The sequence below is a fragment of the Lissotriton helveticus genome, chromosome 2_1 (genome assembly GCF_964261635.1).
Source record: "Lissotriton helveticus chromosome 2_1, aLisHel1.1, whole genome shotgun sequence".
Classification (NCBI taxonomy): Eukaryota; Metazoa; Chordata; class Amphibia; order Caudata; family Salamandridae; genus Lissotriton; species Lissotriton helveticus.
Window position 1 is genome coordinate 581,060,950 of NC_136059.1, and position 12,521 is coordinate 581,073,470.

The 12,521-nt window shown below is 48.0% G+C and overlaps 1 protein-coding gene across 1 annotated transcript in view; it reads right to left on the reverse strand.

Moving 5' to 3' along the window:
* Positions 1-12,521, reverse strand: part of ARHGEF28 (Rho guanine nucleotide exchange factor 28) — a 1,107,856-nt gene that overhangs the window by 469,264 nt on the left and 626,071 nt on the right. The window lies entirely within an intron of this gene.

Sequence of the window (12,521 nt, forward strand, 5' to 3'; positions counted from 1 at the left end):
CACGGCTGTGGATGTCGTGTTGCGACTGCGATTTGGAGGCAGATCGGCTGTTGGGCTTTCATCTGACCTATTTGCTGGTTTGGCGACCTCTACCCGAGTGGTGCCCCCTTTTTCTGTACTTTTGATTCTGTACTTTGGGTGTCGGGCCCGTCGAACCTGGTGGCTTGTCCTGTGACGCATCTTCAAAATGGCGGGCAGAGGGGACAGGGAGACGCGCAAGACGAAAACACCTCTGCGCGGAGCTCCAGTTCAATCAAATGTCATGGACCGTTATACCCATTCTAAGGGGTCCCCCGGAGCTGCCCTGCCTGGTTCTAGTATTGCGTCCGAGCGACTTTTGGAAGAATCGGCGGAGCCCTCCTTACAGGATATCATGGGCGCCATCTCGGGTGTGAAGGAATCCATCGGCCTACAGTACGAGGCCTTGGCCCACAAGCTTGACACCGTGGCTATTGAGGTGAATCTGATTCGTGCTGATCTCGGCAAGACGAATGAGAGGGTACAATCACTGGATATTAAATCCTCTAGCCTTACGAACGATGTCTCGGAGCTCCAAACAGAGATTGGGAACCTCCGTCGGGGGAACGACTTCATGACCCGTCGCCTGGAGGACTTTGAAAACAGGGCGCGTCGCTGCAATGTTCGCCTGGTTGGTGTACCGGAAAACCCTGAACCCCACTCGGTGGATCTCCTGGTTGAGGATCTGGTCTTGAACCATTTGGCCCCTTCTGGTCTCACGAAATTCTTCACGGTGGAACGTGCACATCGTGTTCCAGGGGGCAAAGTCAAGCCGGGAGCCCCGCCGAGACCTATTGTAGCGAAGCTTTTTCATTATAGGGACCGGGACGCTATCCTGCAGGCCTCGCGGGTGAAGGGCCCGGTGGCCTTTGAGAATGCTACGGTGAACTTTTACCCGGACTTTTCCCAACAGGTTCAGAAACAACGTATGGAGTTTCGTGGCGCTAAGAAACGTCTCCGGGATCGGGGCCTACGCTACGCCATGCTTTTTCCCACTAGACTCCGGGTTGAGTACAATGAACGTACCCTTTTCTTTGATCGGCCAGATGCTGTTAATGACTGGCTGGACTCATTGCCTGAACGTCCTCCTGAGACAGAATCCGCCGCTCACCCTGGCGGTGCCGAAGGTGGTGTGGAGATCTAACTGTTCGGCTCTTTTGTTTTATTTTGAATACATTCTCAGGGGTATTGGCCGGCGTCCCTCTACATTGTGATAATTCTGTCTTTTCGTTGGTTTTTTTGTTCTTGCTGAGGTCGGGGGGTGGATGGAACGGAGACCTTTCCTCCTCCGGGGTCTTTGTGTAGAATAGGGGTTCTTGGGCGACAGGCACACTGCAGGTTGGGGTGGCTCTTTAGCTTTTTGCAGGGGTGCAGGGTGGGGGGTGTTTCTCTTCAGTTGGGGGGAGGGGGGTTGGGAAGTTTTTTCTTTTTTGTGTGTTCTTTTCAAGGCGATCTGCTCCTGTGTTTGCTGCTGTTTCTGATGTCTAGCTCATGGACGGGGGGTTTTGGCTCGGGTGGTTGGGATGGGGGGTAGAGGGTTGAAATTTCTTTCCTGGAACGTTAATGGCCTGGGAGATCGTATTAAGCGCAGTGTGGTCTTAAAATGTATACGACGTTTGTCACCGGACATTGTTTTCATGCAAGAAACCCATTTGATTGGTAATGTTTGTTATGCAATGAATAGATGGGGCTACCGCCTTGTGGCGCACTCAGGGTTTACCTCTGGCTCTAGGGGGGTGGGTATTCTTGTTCGAACCTCCCTCCCCCTGGCTATTGATGAGGTGATTCATGATGACCGTGGGAGATATACTGTCCTGGTGGGTAGGTATGAAGGCCGTACCCTATCTCTCTTCAATGTTTATGTTCCCCCGGGTTTGCAGGCCTCTACTTTTACTGACTTGGGCCGTGTTCTGTTGGATCTCCCTGATAGCACTCTCTTTCTCGCCGGTGATTTTAATTCGGTGCTCTCCGGCCTTCACGATCGCCATCCCCCTAGAGATACCCCGCTAGCTCAGCAGTGGTTGGGTGGGTTTTTAGACACCTTTGGCCTTGTGGACTGCTGGCGACTGTTGCATCCGACTCAGCTCCAATACACCTTCCATTCTGGGGCCCATGGCAGTCTGTCCCGGCTGGATTATTTCCTGATGCCCGCAGCCCAATCATCGGCAGTTCGTGAGATTTTACACTTGCCGAGGGGTATTTCTGACCACTCGCCGCTTTGGCTTCGTTTCGAGGTTGGGGTAGAGGCGGCGGGCCGAGTGGCTCCCATTAACCCTTGGTATCTTTCCTCCCCTGAGACTCGTACCCTCTTGCTCAAGTCCATGGATTCATATTTCCTGGAAAATGAGGGGTCGGTCTCTTCGGCTGTGTCCCTGTGGGAGGCTTTTAAAACTGTGATTCGTGGACAGGCCCTTTCCCTGATTGTTGAAGCTAAGAGGGCCGGGAGGAAGGAGGTGGTGGACCTTGAGGGGGAGATCTCTGCTTTGGAGGACGAGTTGGAATCTGGTGTCACGCCTGACAAACTCCATGCCCTGGGTCTAAAACAGTTTGCATATAAATCTTTGGTCACTGACGCTGCGAAGGTGATGTTTCGTGAGCAGCAGGGAAGACTGTACGATGTGGGTGACAAAGCGGGCAAACTCCTAGCGTGGTTGGACAAGAAAGAAAGAGTTAATCGTGTGGTGCCCGTGATTCAGTCTGCGAGTGGTGAGAATGTGATAGATCCGACCGCCATCGTCGATCGTTTTGCGGAATATTTCCGTGTGGTATATGCCCCCGTGTCCGTGAGAGATATTGCCGACTCCCGCCTTCTTCTGCGTGATATCGCCTTGCCCTGTGTCACCGACCTGGACCGTATTGCTTTGGACTCCCCTTTTACGAATGATGAGGTAGCTAATGCAGTTCGATCGCTCCGTTCGGGCAAAGCATTGGGCCCGAACGGTTTGCCTATTGAGTTGTATAAGTTATGCCCCGATAAGGTGGCGCCGTATCTCCGCGCCATGTTTCTAGAAGCTCGTGAGCGGACCATGCTTCCCTATGATCAGCGTCTGGCGACAATCGTCGTCATTCCCAAAGAGGGTAAACCGCGTGACCTCTGTTCCTCGTATAGGCCCATATCTCTATTGAATGTTGAACCTAAGGTGTTGGCTAAACTTTTGGCGACCCGTCTCCTTGCGGTTCTTGGGGAGTTGGTCCATCCGGATCAGTCTGGCTTTATCCCGCATCGCAACACTGCTCTGAATTTACGTCGGCTCCACGGCGCGCTGGCGAGGGCGGGGCTTCTGACTGAACCGGCCATTTTGGCGTCCCTGGATGCCTCCATGGCCTTTGATACTGTGGAGTGGCCCTATTTATGGGCGACGCTTGAGAAATTTGGATTCGGGTGCGAGTTTATTAGCTGGGTTAGGCTGTTGTACGCGGAACCTCTGGCGCAAGTTGTAGTGAACGGTAGAGTGTCGGCCCCCTTCTCCTTGGGCAGGGGTACCCGTCAGGGTTGCCCCTTGTCCCCTTTGTTGTTCGCGCTCGCTCTTGAACCGTTGGCGGCCTGGCTCCGTTGGGAACCGTCCCTTAAAGGTATTCGTTGGGCCCCGGATTTCGAAGACCGCGTCTCGCTTTATGCGGACGACATCCTTTTGTATCTCACTTCTCCTCGCAAGTCTTTATCTGTTCTATTTGACGTTCTTGCGTCCTTTGGCGCAAATTCAGGCCTTGTCATCAACTGGTCTAAATCCTGTGTATATGTTTTGTCTGGTATTTTGCCTCCGTTACCGAGTAGACTTCCTCTTCAGGTGGTCCGGGATGGTTTCAAATACTTGGGGGTTTTTGTTACCTTGGATCCTTCCCTGCGTTTTGATCGTAATCTCCTTCCCCCGTTGCTTAGGCTCCGTTTGGACGTTGCCCGCTGGCGCAAACTTCCTCTGTCTCCGCTGGGTCGGGCGGCCCTGTTTAAGATGATGTCACTACCGCGGTTTCTCTACGCTCTCCAGAATTATTATGATCCTATCCCCAAGACCTATTTTCGGGAGATTGAGAGTCTTCAGAGACAACTTATTTGGGATGGGCGACCGCGCTTTGCTCTCGCGAAACTTTCTATCCCATGGTACGATGGGGGCATGGCGCTCCCCGACATTAAGAGATACTACTGGGCTTCCCATCTGTCCGCTATTAATCACGCTATGTTCTCTCCGGGTCGTAATCCGGCGTTTGAGATGGATAAATTTCAGCTTCCGGGAGGTGACTTTAATAGAGTACTTTATTCTCGCTCCGCTGGGCGCCATCTTGTGGGGCCTACTTTGACTGCTTTGACTGTGTGGCGTGCTGTGAATGTGAGCCTGGGCTGGGAGGATCGCTTGACGTTGGCAACGCCGCTCTATGCTTCGGAACGTCTGGGCGGTCTTTGGTCTTCCAAGGGTTTTGACCGCTGGGACTTGATTGGGATTTCCAAAGTGGGGGATGTATATTCTAAGGGTTCTGTGCGGCCGTTTCAGGCCCTCCAGGCTGACTACGGCCTGAGTAGTCGGGAATTCTTTCGTTATTTACAGATCAGGCACGCTTTGGTTTCGGTGTTTGCCCCTGGTGAGATTCCGCCTGACTCTTCCCCACTTGAAGACCGTATCCTTGACGGACATCTTCCTGATAGCACTATCTCCCTGATCTATAAAAAGTTGATCAACAATCGGACTGAATTATTGGCCCGACTTCGGGAACAGTGGATGGGGGATGGGTTGGAACTTGATGATGAGGATTGGCAATCGGCCCTCTCCTCTCCGAAGGAGGTGGCTATACCGGCTCGACTCCGTCTGGTCCAATTGAAGATCCTTCATCGGGTGTATATTACGGGACCGCGACTCATGGTGATGGGCTTTTCCTCCGATGGCCTGTGTAAGCGTGGATGTGGTTTGCGGGCTACTTTCCTGCATATTCTTTGGGAGTGCCCGATGGTGGCTGCTTATTGGGTGGCCGTGCTTGATCTGATGACTGTGGTGACGGGGGTGTCCTTGCGACCGGAACCTCGTCGCTGTCTTTTGAATGTTTGGGAGCCCACGGACTATTCGGTGGCGCAGACTAGATGGGCCACCCTGGGCTACATGATCGCGAAGCGAGATATTGCCCAACTCTGGGGGGCCTCCAGGCCCCCCGCCCTCTCGCAATGGGAGGATAATATGGACTGGTCCATGTTCCGTGAGAAAACTGTTTATGTGGCCAGGGGTAGACCCAGGGCATGGGTGAAGGTGTGGGGTCAATGGAACGAATACCGTGGCGACATTTGTACTCCTCCCCTTGTGGACACTATTGAGATTGCCCTATCTCCCTAGGCTGGCGTTCCCGGAATCTTCATATAGGGACTGAGCCGGTGTCCCCGGCTCTTCCCCCTTTCTTCGTCCTGATCTCTGCCCCCCTCCCCCCCCCCCCCCCCCGCTCCAGGCTCCTTAGTGCTTAGGATATTATTACTGTACCTCCGCAGCTGTCCCCCCCCTTGCGTCCCTTGGGCTGACCTTCAGTGATACGCTCTCGCCTTTTTGTGTGTTTGTTCTTTTATATATATAAAACCTGTTTTGGTCCTGTGTATAATGTGGAGTATTGCATTGTTGATTGACGGTCACCTTTGTGGGCTTATGTGATATGTCTCTTCTCCTTTTTAGCGGCTGGCCCGTGTGGTTGTAGGCCCATCCTTGTACATTTCTGCTTGCTCAAATAAAGGTTTTTAAAAAAAAAAAAAAAAAAAAAAAAGTAGAGTATGATATACACTAACACCGTTTTTTTGTTTTATATAGCGCAAACTCTTCCCAAAGGGGTCAGAGCGCTGTCCGTGAGCACCAATTGTGTTACAGATGGACACATTCATTTTGGTAGGCACGGAGAGATTAAGGGATTTGCCCTGAATCGCAGGGTCCGTATTCGAGACTCGAACCCAGCTCCCCAGCTTCAAGGTCGACTGCTCTGGCGGTTAGGTCACATTCTCTCCTCTGTTAGGTGAGGGAAATTGTCATAGCTAATAGACTAGTCTGCATAGACTACAAAGATTCAGAAAAACTCTATGTGGTAGTCTACACAGATGAAATACGAATTTCATGGATCTGAAAACAGTTACTGCCTCCAAGGATAGTTTGGTTTTAGAGAAGAGGCCACGAACATTAGTGCTGTACGTTCTGTAATGTCAATGCAGGCGCTTAGATAGCATCTACGCATTTAAAGTGGGAGTGCTCTTATCTGCACTGGAGCTGTGCCTCCAGCCAAATGAGGGAAAGCCTGTGCCTCATGACTGCATCATGTAGCAGGACATGCGTAAATTGACGGAGGCCGTGGAGGGACATGCTACTGTGCACTGTGCACAAAATGGTGCGCACTATTTGTGAGCCACCGGGACAGCGGTGTGCTCCTGAAGAGACACTGACGTTGCATCAAAAGACCGCATCAAAGACCAGGGTCACTTGCAGGAAGCATTGGATGAACTGCCTTCCAGCATTGCTCTATTGCACTCTTGTCTGAAGTGAATGTGACATCTTGCTAAATTAGCGAATGCACTACAACCAACTCATACTAACTGTAATTGGGCATATGGCCTGGTCAGACCAAGGAACACCCAGTAAGCGTACACACAACCGTAAACCTGGGCCACGCCATGTTTTCGAAATTTGACTCCTGATGCATATTATCCAATGACAATGGACTGTAAAGGACATGACGAGAAAGAACAGTGTTTAGAAATAAACATGATTTAGTAAGGTAAGAAAGAACGTGCGCTGAAACATGGCACTGCTTTCACAGCATGCTCAATAGAGGGGACAAGCCAGTTAAAGTTCGATCCAGATGCCGGGCAGTGGGCTCAGCTCGAGGTCTTCTTGAAACCTCGAGCCATAAACGAGCCGAGCTTACTTCTGACTGCCACCCTCGCTGTACTCTGCTGTGCAAAGTTAAAAAACAAAGCATTAACCTTTGAGACCACCATATCCAGGCTGTGAACAGCTCTTGCAATGCTCCACCACAGATCCATTGACACAGCACTTGTGAGATTTGGTTCCAATTCATGGAGCATCAGCTATCCGAAAAATGTATTGAATAATGCTAAAAAAGAATTTAAAACATAAACTACTTAAACAACTTCCTGAAACACTAATAGCCGATACCTACCAAAGCGTGAGCACCGGCGACAAAAAGACCGACTTCGTCTTCTACTCTAATTGCCCCGCAAAGTGGAGGAACACATTCCTTCTCCACCTACAAATTACTAATTCTATTAAAATCCCTTATGGAACTAAACTCACCACTTCCCCCTCACTAACCTTCAAAGGGGAAATCTCCATTTCTATTTTCAGGACAGGGCACATACTTATACACGCTACAGATCGTCACCTCACCATCTTTGACAGTCACTTGTCTTTACTTCTCGCTTCTTCAACGAAATATGACTTGGTGCACCAAAGCCACCTCCCCTCATTACCCCAGACAAGCAACCCCAATCCTTCTCGCCTCCTTGCCTCCGATTACTCGCGATGCACCACTGCGCCACCCTCTGACATGATGTGCAACCTGGCAGCTCCCCTGGAAGTGTGCCTACGACAAGAATTAACTAAAATTACCCCAATAGAACCCACGTTTACCAACAAAAACATGGTAACTCAACACACTTACTCACACCTTGAGCCACATTTCAACAGTCCCAATTCAAGACCATGGACTCAACCCTCACTCCTAATGCAGACATGCCTCAGCCTGCGCTAACTGTCTACATTTCCAACCTAAATGATAATGGCCTTCCCTTTAACAAAGCTCACTCTACTTTCCTAAACGTGAGACCCAATGCTTATCCATCCATTCTCAGAACGGAAACCTTTACTGGCAGAATCACCCAGCACCTGAAACGAATAGAACGAAAACTTCATCTCTTAACTAAAGCCATCTCGCATGTAAAGAATGACCTTGTGATCCGGCTAAGTATGCCCACTATCACACCGATGACATGGGAAGATGTCTCACCTTTCAGGCTCTCCAACTGTCAGCCAACATTCTTACTGGTCCTCTACTCCCCTGAGTCAATCGTCCCCCAGACCCCACCTAGCCTTTAGCCCCATGTCAGCACATGAGGCTGTGGAACTCTGCAAATCTTACATAACACTGAACCAAAAAATGGTCTACAAACCTACCTCCACAATTCCAGTTATCGTGGGATCAGATAGAATCCTGAGAATGATCACTTCGCCTCAACTGCCTGCTCGATCCACCACCATCCAGATACTAGATTCATCTAACGATAGTCCCATGTCTCTATCTTACATGCTCCTTAACTGCAGATCATCAGTCAAACATGCCACAGATATTGCCAACTCTATTCTTGACAAACAAATAGACATTGCATTCTTCACCGAGTATTGGCTTATTGAACTCTCAACTCCCATAATTTACATGTTAGCTCATCCTGGATACTCCATCATTAGACAGGACAGACAAGAGAGAAAAGGTGGCGGAATTGCAATCATTCACAAAGATGGAATCCATCTTTCCACCTTAAAGACCTCAAAATACTCGACTTTTGGACTTTTGAATACCTCGGAGTAGAACTCACTACCAAAGGCACCTCTCCTATCAATCTCCACACCATCTACCAACCTCCTGGTGATCGCACCCTCTTCTTAGAAAAAAAAATAACTGACCTACTGACACGGTTCTCCTTAACCAACTTGAATGACGTGCTCTTGGGCGACTTCAACATTCACTGTTACAACTCTGAAGACACCACAGTCTGTAATCTTACAAACATTTGTGAAATAAATGACCTCATCCAACTCTGCAACAAACCAACCCATAGCAAAGGTGTCACTATTGATGCAATTATCACCAAAAAGGATCTTGCCTCACTTCGATCCATCACTCCTATTGACTGGTCGGACCACCATCTCATACTGTTTAATTTAGAGATCCACCTCAGATCCCATCCAACCTAATCCGTCAGACCTAAGCAATGGGCTAGGAACCTCAAGCCAATCCCTATAACTGAACTGGAGAACAGGATCAATTCCCAACAACAGCATCATCACAGTGGATAACCTCACCACCCACTATAACACTGTAGTATCTGCTGTTCTTGACCAAGTTGCACCGCTCAAACTTAAATTATCTAGAACTATTCAATCTAAATCGTGGTTCAACTCAGATCTTAACAACGAGAGGAGACAACTCAGACACTCAGAAAGGTTATGGATACAAAAACCCTCTACAGTGCACCTCTCACTCCTAAGAGCGTCACGGCTGTCCAATAAGAAACACATCTTCAGAGAAAAAGCCACTTTTTAGGTCACGCTGGCGTTGCAGGGCGAAGCCCTGCCGCCAACGAGACTTATAGCCGCCTTCATCCCTGTCAAGGGAGTAACAGCTGTGAACGAGCCCGATACAGACCTGGGCACGAGCCGACCCAGGTCTGTGAACGCGCTTCAAGGTTGAGCAGCTTGTGCACGTTTGTTGGACGTCAGGCGCCGCCAGACCAATTATCCCAGCATGAAACTCTACTTCCTGAGGCCACAACACCAATTATCCCAGCAGGAGTCTCCACTTCCTCAGGCGCTGCAACAATTATCACAGCAGGAGACCCACTTATCACAGCATGTCAACAGGCGCCCCAGGCTGCTGGAGCACTCAACTATAATTAATGTGCAGTTGAGTGCTCCAGCAGTGTGGGGCGGCTCTCTGCATGCTGTGATAATTATCACTTTGGGGCCTCATGCTGTGATAATTAGGGCGGCATGCTCTATTTGCAGCACTGAACATTTTCAAAGAAGGCGAAGCAGCGACATTCATTGGAGACACTCACCCTCACTAACCCTCACACCCTCATCCCCCTCACTCGCCCTCACCCCCTCACACCCCCTGACCCCTCACACACCTCCTCACCCTCACACACCCTCACCCTCACACACCCTCACCCTCACACACCCTCACATACCCTCACACACCCTCACACACCCTCACTGACCCTCACACACCCTCTCACCCTCACACCCCCTCACACCCTCACACCCCCTCACCTTCACACACCCTCACTCACCCCCTCACCCTCACACCCCCTCACCCTCACACCCCCTCACCCTCACACCCCCTCACCCTCACACCCCCTCACCCACACACCCCCTCACCCACACACCCCCTCACCCTCACACACTCTCACCCTCACACACTCTCACCCTCACACCCCCTCACTCACCCTCACACACCCTCACTCACCCTCACACACCCTCACTCACCCTCACACACCCTCACTCACCCTCACACACCCTCACTCACCCTCACACACCCTCACACACTCTCACACCCCCTCACCCTCACACCCCCTCACCCTCTCACCCTCTCACCCCCTCACCCTCTCACCCCCTCACCCTCACACACCCTCACCCTCACACACCCGGACCCCCCTCACTCACCCTCACACACACTCACACACACACCCTCACATACCCTTACCAGCATAGCATAACAAAACATAGCATAGCATAACGAAACACAGCATAGCATAGCATAACAAACAAGCATAGGATAGCAAAAGCACAGCATAACAAAACAAAGCATAGGATAGCAAAACACAACAAAACATAGCATAGCAAAACACAACAACGCATAGCATAACAAAACACAACAAAACACCATAGCATAACAAAACAAAGCATAGCAAAACAAAGCATATCATAGTAAAACAACAAAACATAGCATAACATAACACAACAAAACATAGAACAAAACATAGCAGAACAAAACATAGCAGAACAAAACATAGCATAACAAATCATAGCATAACAAAACATAGCAGAACAAAACATAGCAGAACAAAACATAGCATAACAAAACATAGCATAACAAAACATAGCATAACAAAACATAGCATAACACAGCAAAACATAGAATAGCATAACAAAACAAACCATAGCATAACATAACAAAGAATAGCAAAACAAAACATAGCATAGTAAAACAAACCATAGCATAACATAACAAAGAATAGCAAAACAAAACATAGCATAGTAAAACAAAACATAGCATAGCATAACATAACACAACAAAACAGCAGAACAAAACAGCAGAACATAACAAAACATAGCAAAACAAAGCATAGGATAGCAAAACAAAACATAGCATAGCAAAACATAGCATATCATAGTAAAACAAGAAAACATAGCATAACATAACACAACAAACCATAGCAGAACAAAACATAGCAGAACACAACATAGCAGAACAAAACATAGCAGAACAAAACATAGAATAACAAAACATAGCATAACAAAACATAGCATAACAAATCATAGCATAACAAAACATACCTTAACAAAACATAGCATAACAAAACAGCAGAACATAACAAAACATAGCATAACACAGCAAAACATAGAATAGCATAACAAAACAAACCATAGCATAACATAGAATAGCATAACAAAACAAAACATAACATAAAAAAGAATAGCAAAACAAAACATAGCATAGTAAAACAAAACAAACCATAGCATAGCATAACATAACACAACAAAACAGCAGAACAAAACAGCAGAAACTAACAAAACATAGCAAAACAAAGCATAGGATAGCATAGCAAAACATAGCATAACATAACTTAAAACATAACATAGCATAGCAAAACATAGAATAGCATAGCATAGGAAAACATAGAATAGCATAACAACACAACAAAACAGCAGAACAAAACAGCAGAACATAACAAAACATAGCAAAACAAAGCATAGGATAGCAAAACAAAAAATAGCATAACAAAACATAGCATATCATAGTAAAACAACAAAACATAGCATAACAAAACACAGCAAAGCATAACACAGCAAAGCATAGGATAGCAAAACACAGCAAAGCATAGGATAGCAAAACACAGCAAAGCATAGGATAGCAAAACACAGCAAAGCATAGGATAGCAAAACACAGCAAAGCATAGGATAGCAAAACACAGCAAAGCGTAGGATAGCAAACCACAGCAAAGCGTAGGATAGCAAAACACAGCAAAGCGTAGGATAGCAAAACACAGCATAACATAGCGCATAACATAGCGCAACATAGCGCATAACATAGCGCATATAATTAGCGCATATAATTAGCGCAACATAGCGCATAACATAACGCTTAACATAGCGCATAACATAGCACATAGCGCATAACATAGCGCATAACATAGCGCATAGCGCATAACATAGTGCATAACATAGTGCATAACATAGCGCATAACATAGCACAAAACATAGCGCATAACATAGCGCATAACATAGCGCATAGCGCATAACATAACACATAGCGCATAACATAGCGCATAACATAGCGCATAGCGCATAACATAGCGCATAGCATAGCACATAGCGCATAGCGCATAACATAGTGCATAACATAGCGCATAGCATAGCGCATAACATAGCGCATAACATAGCGCATAACATAGCACATAGCGCATAACATAGTGCATAACATAGCGCATACCTAAGCTAACCAAGCATAGAGCATAACCTAACCTAACCAAG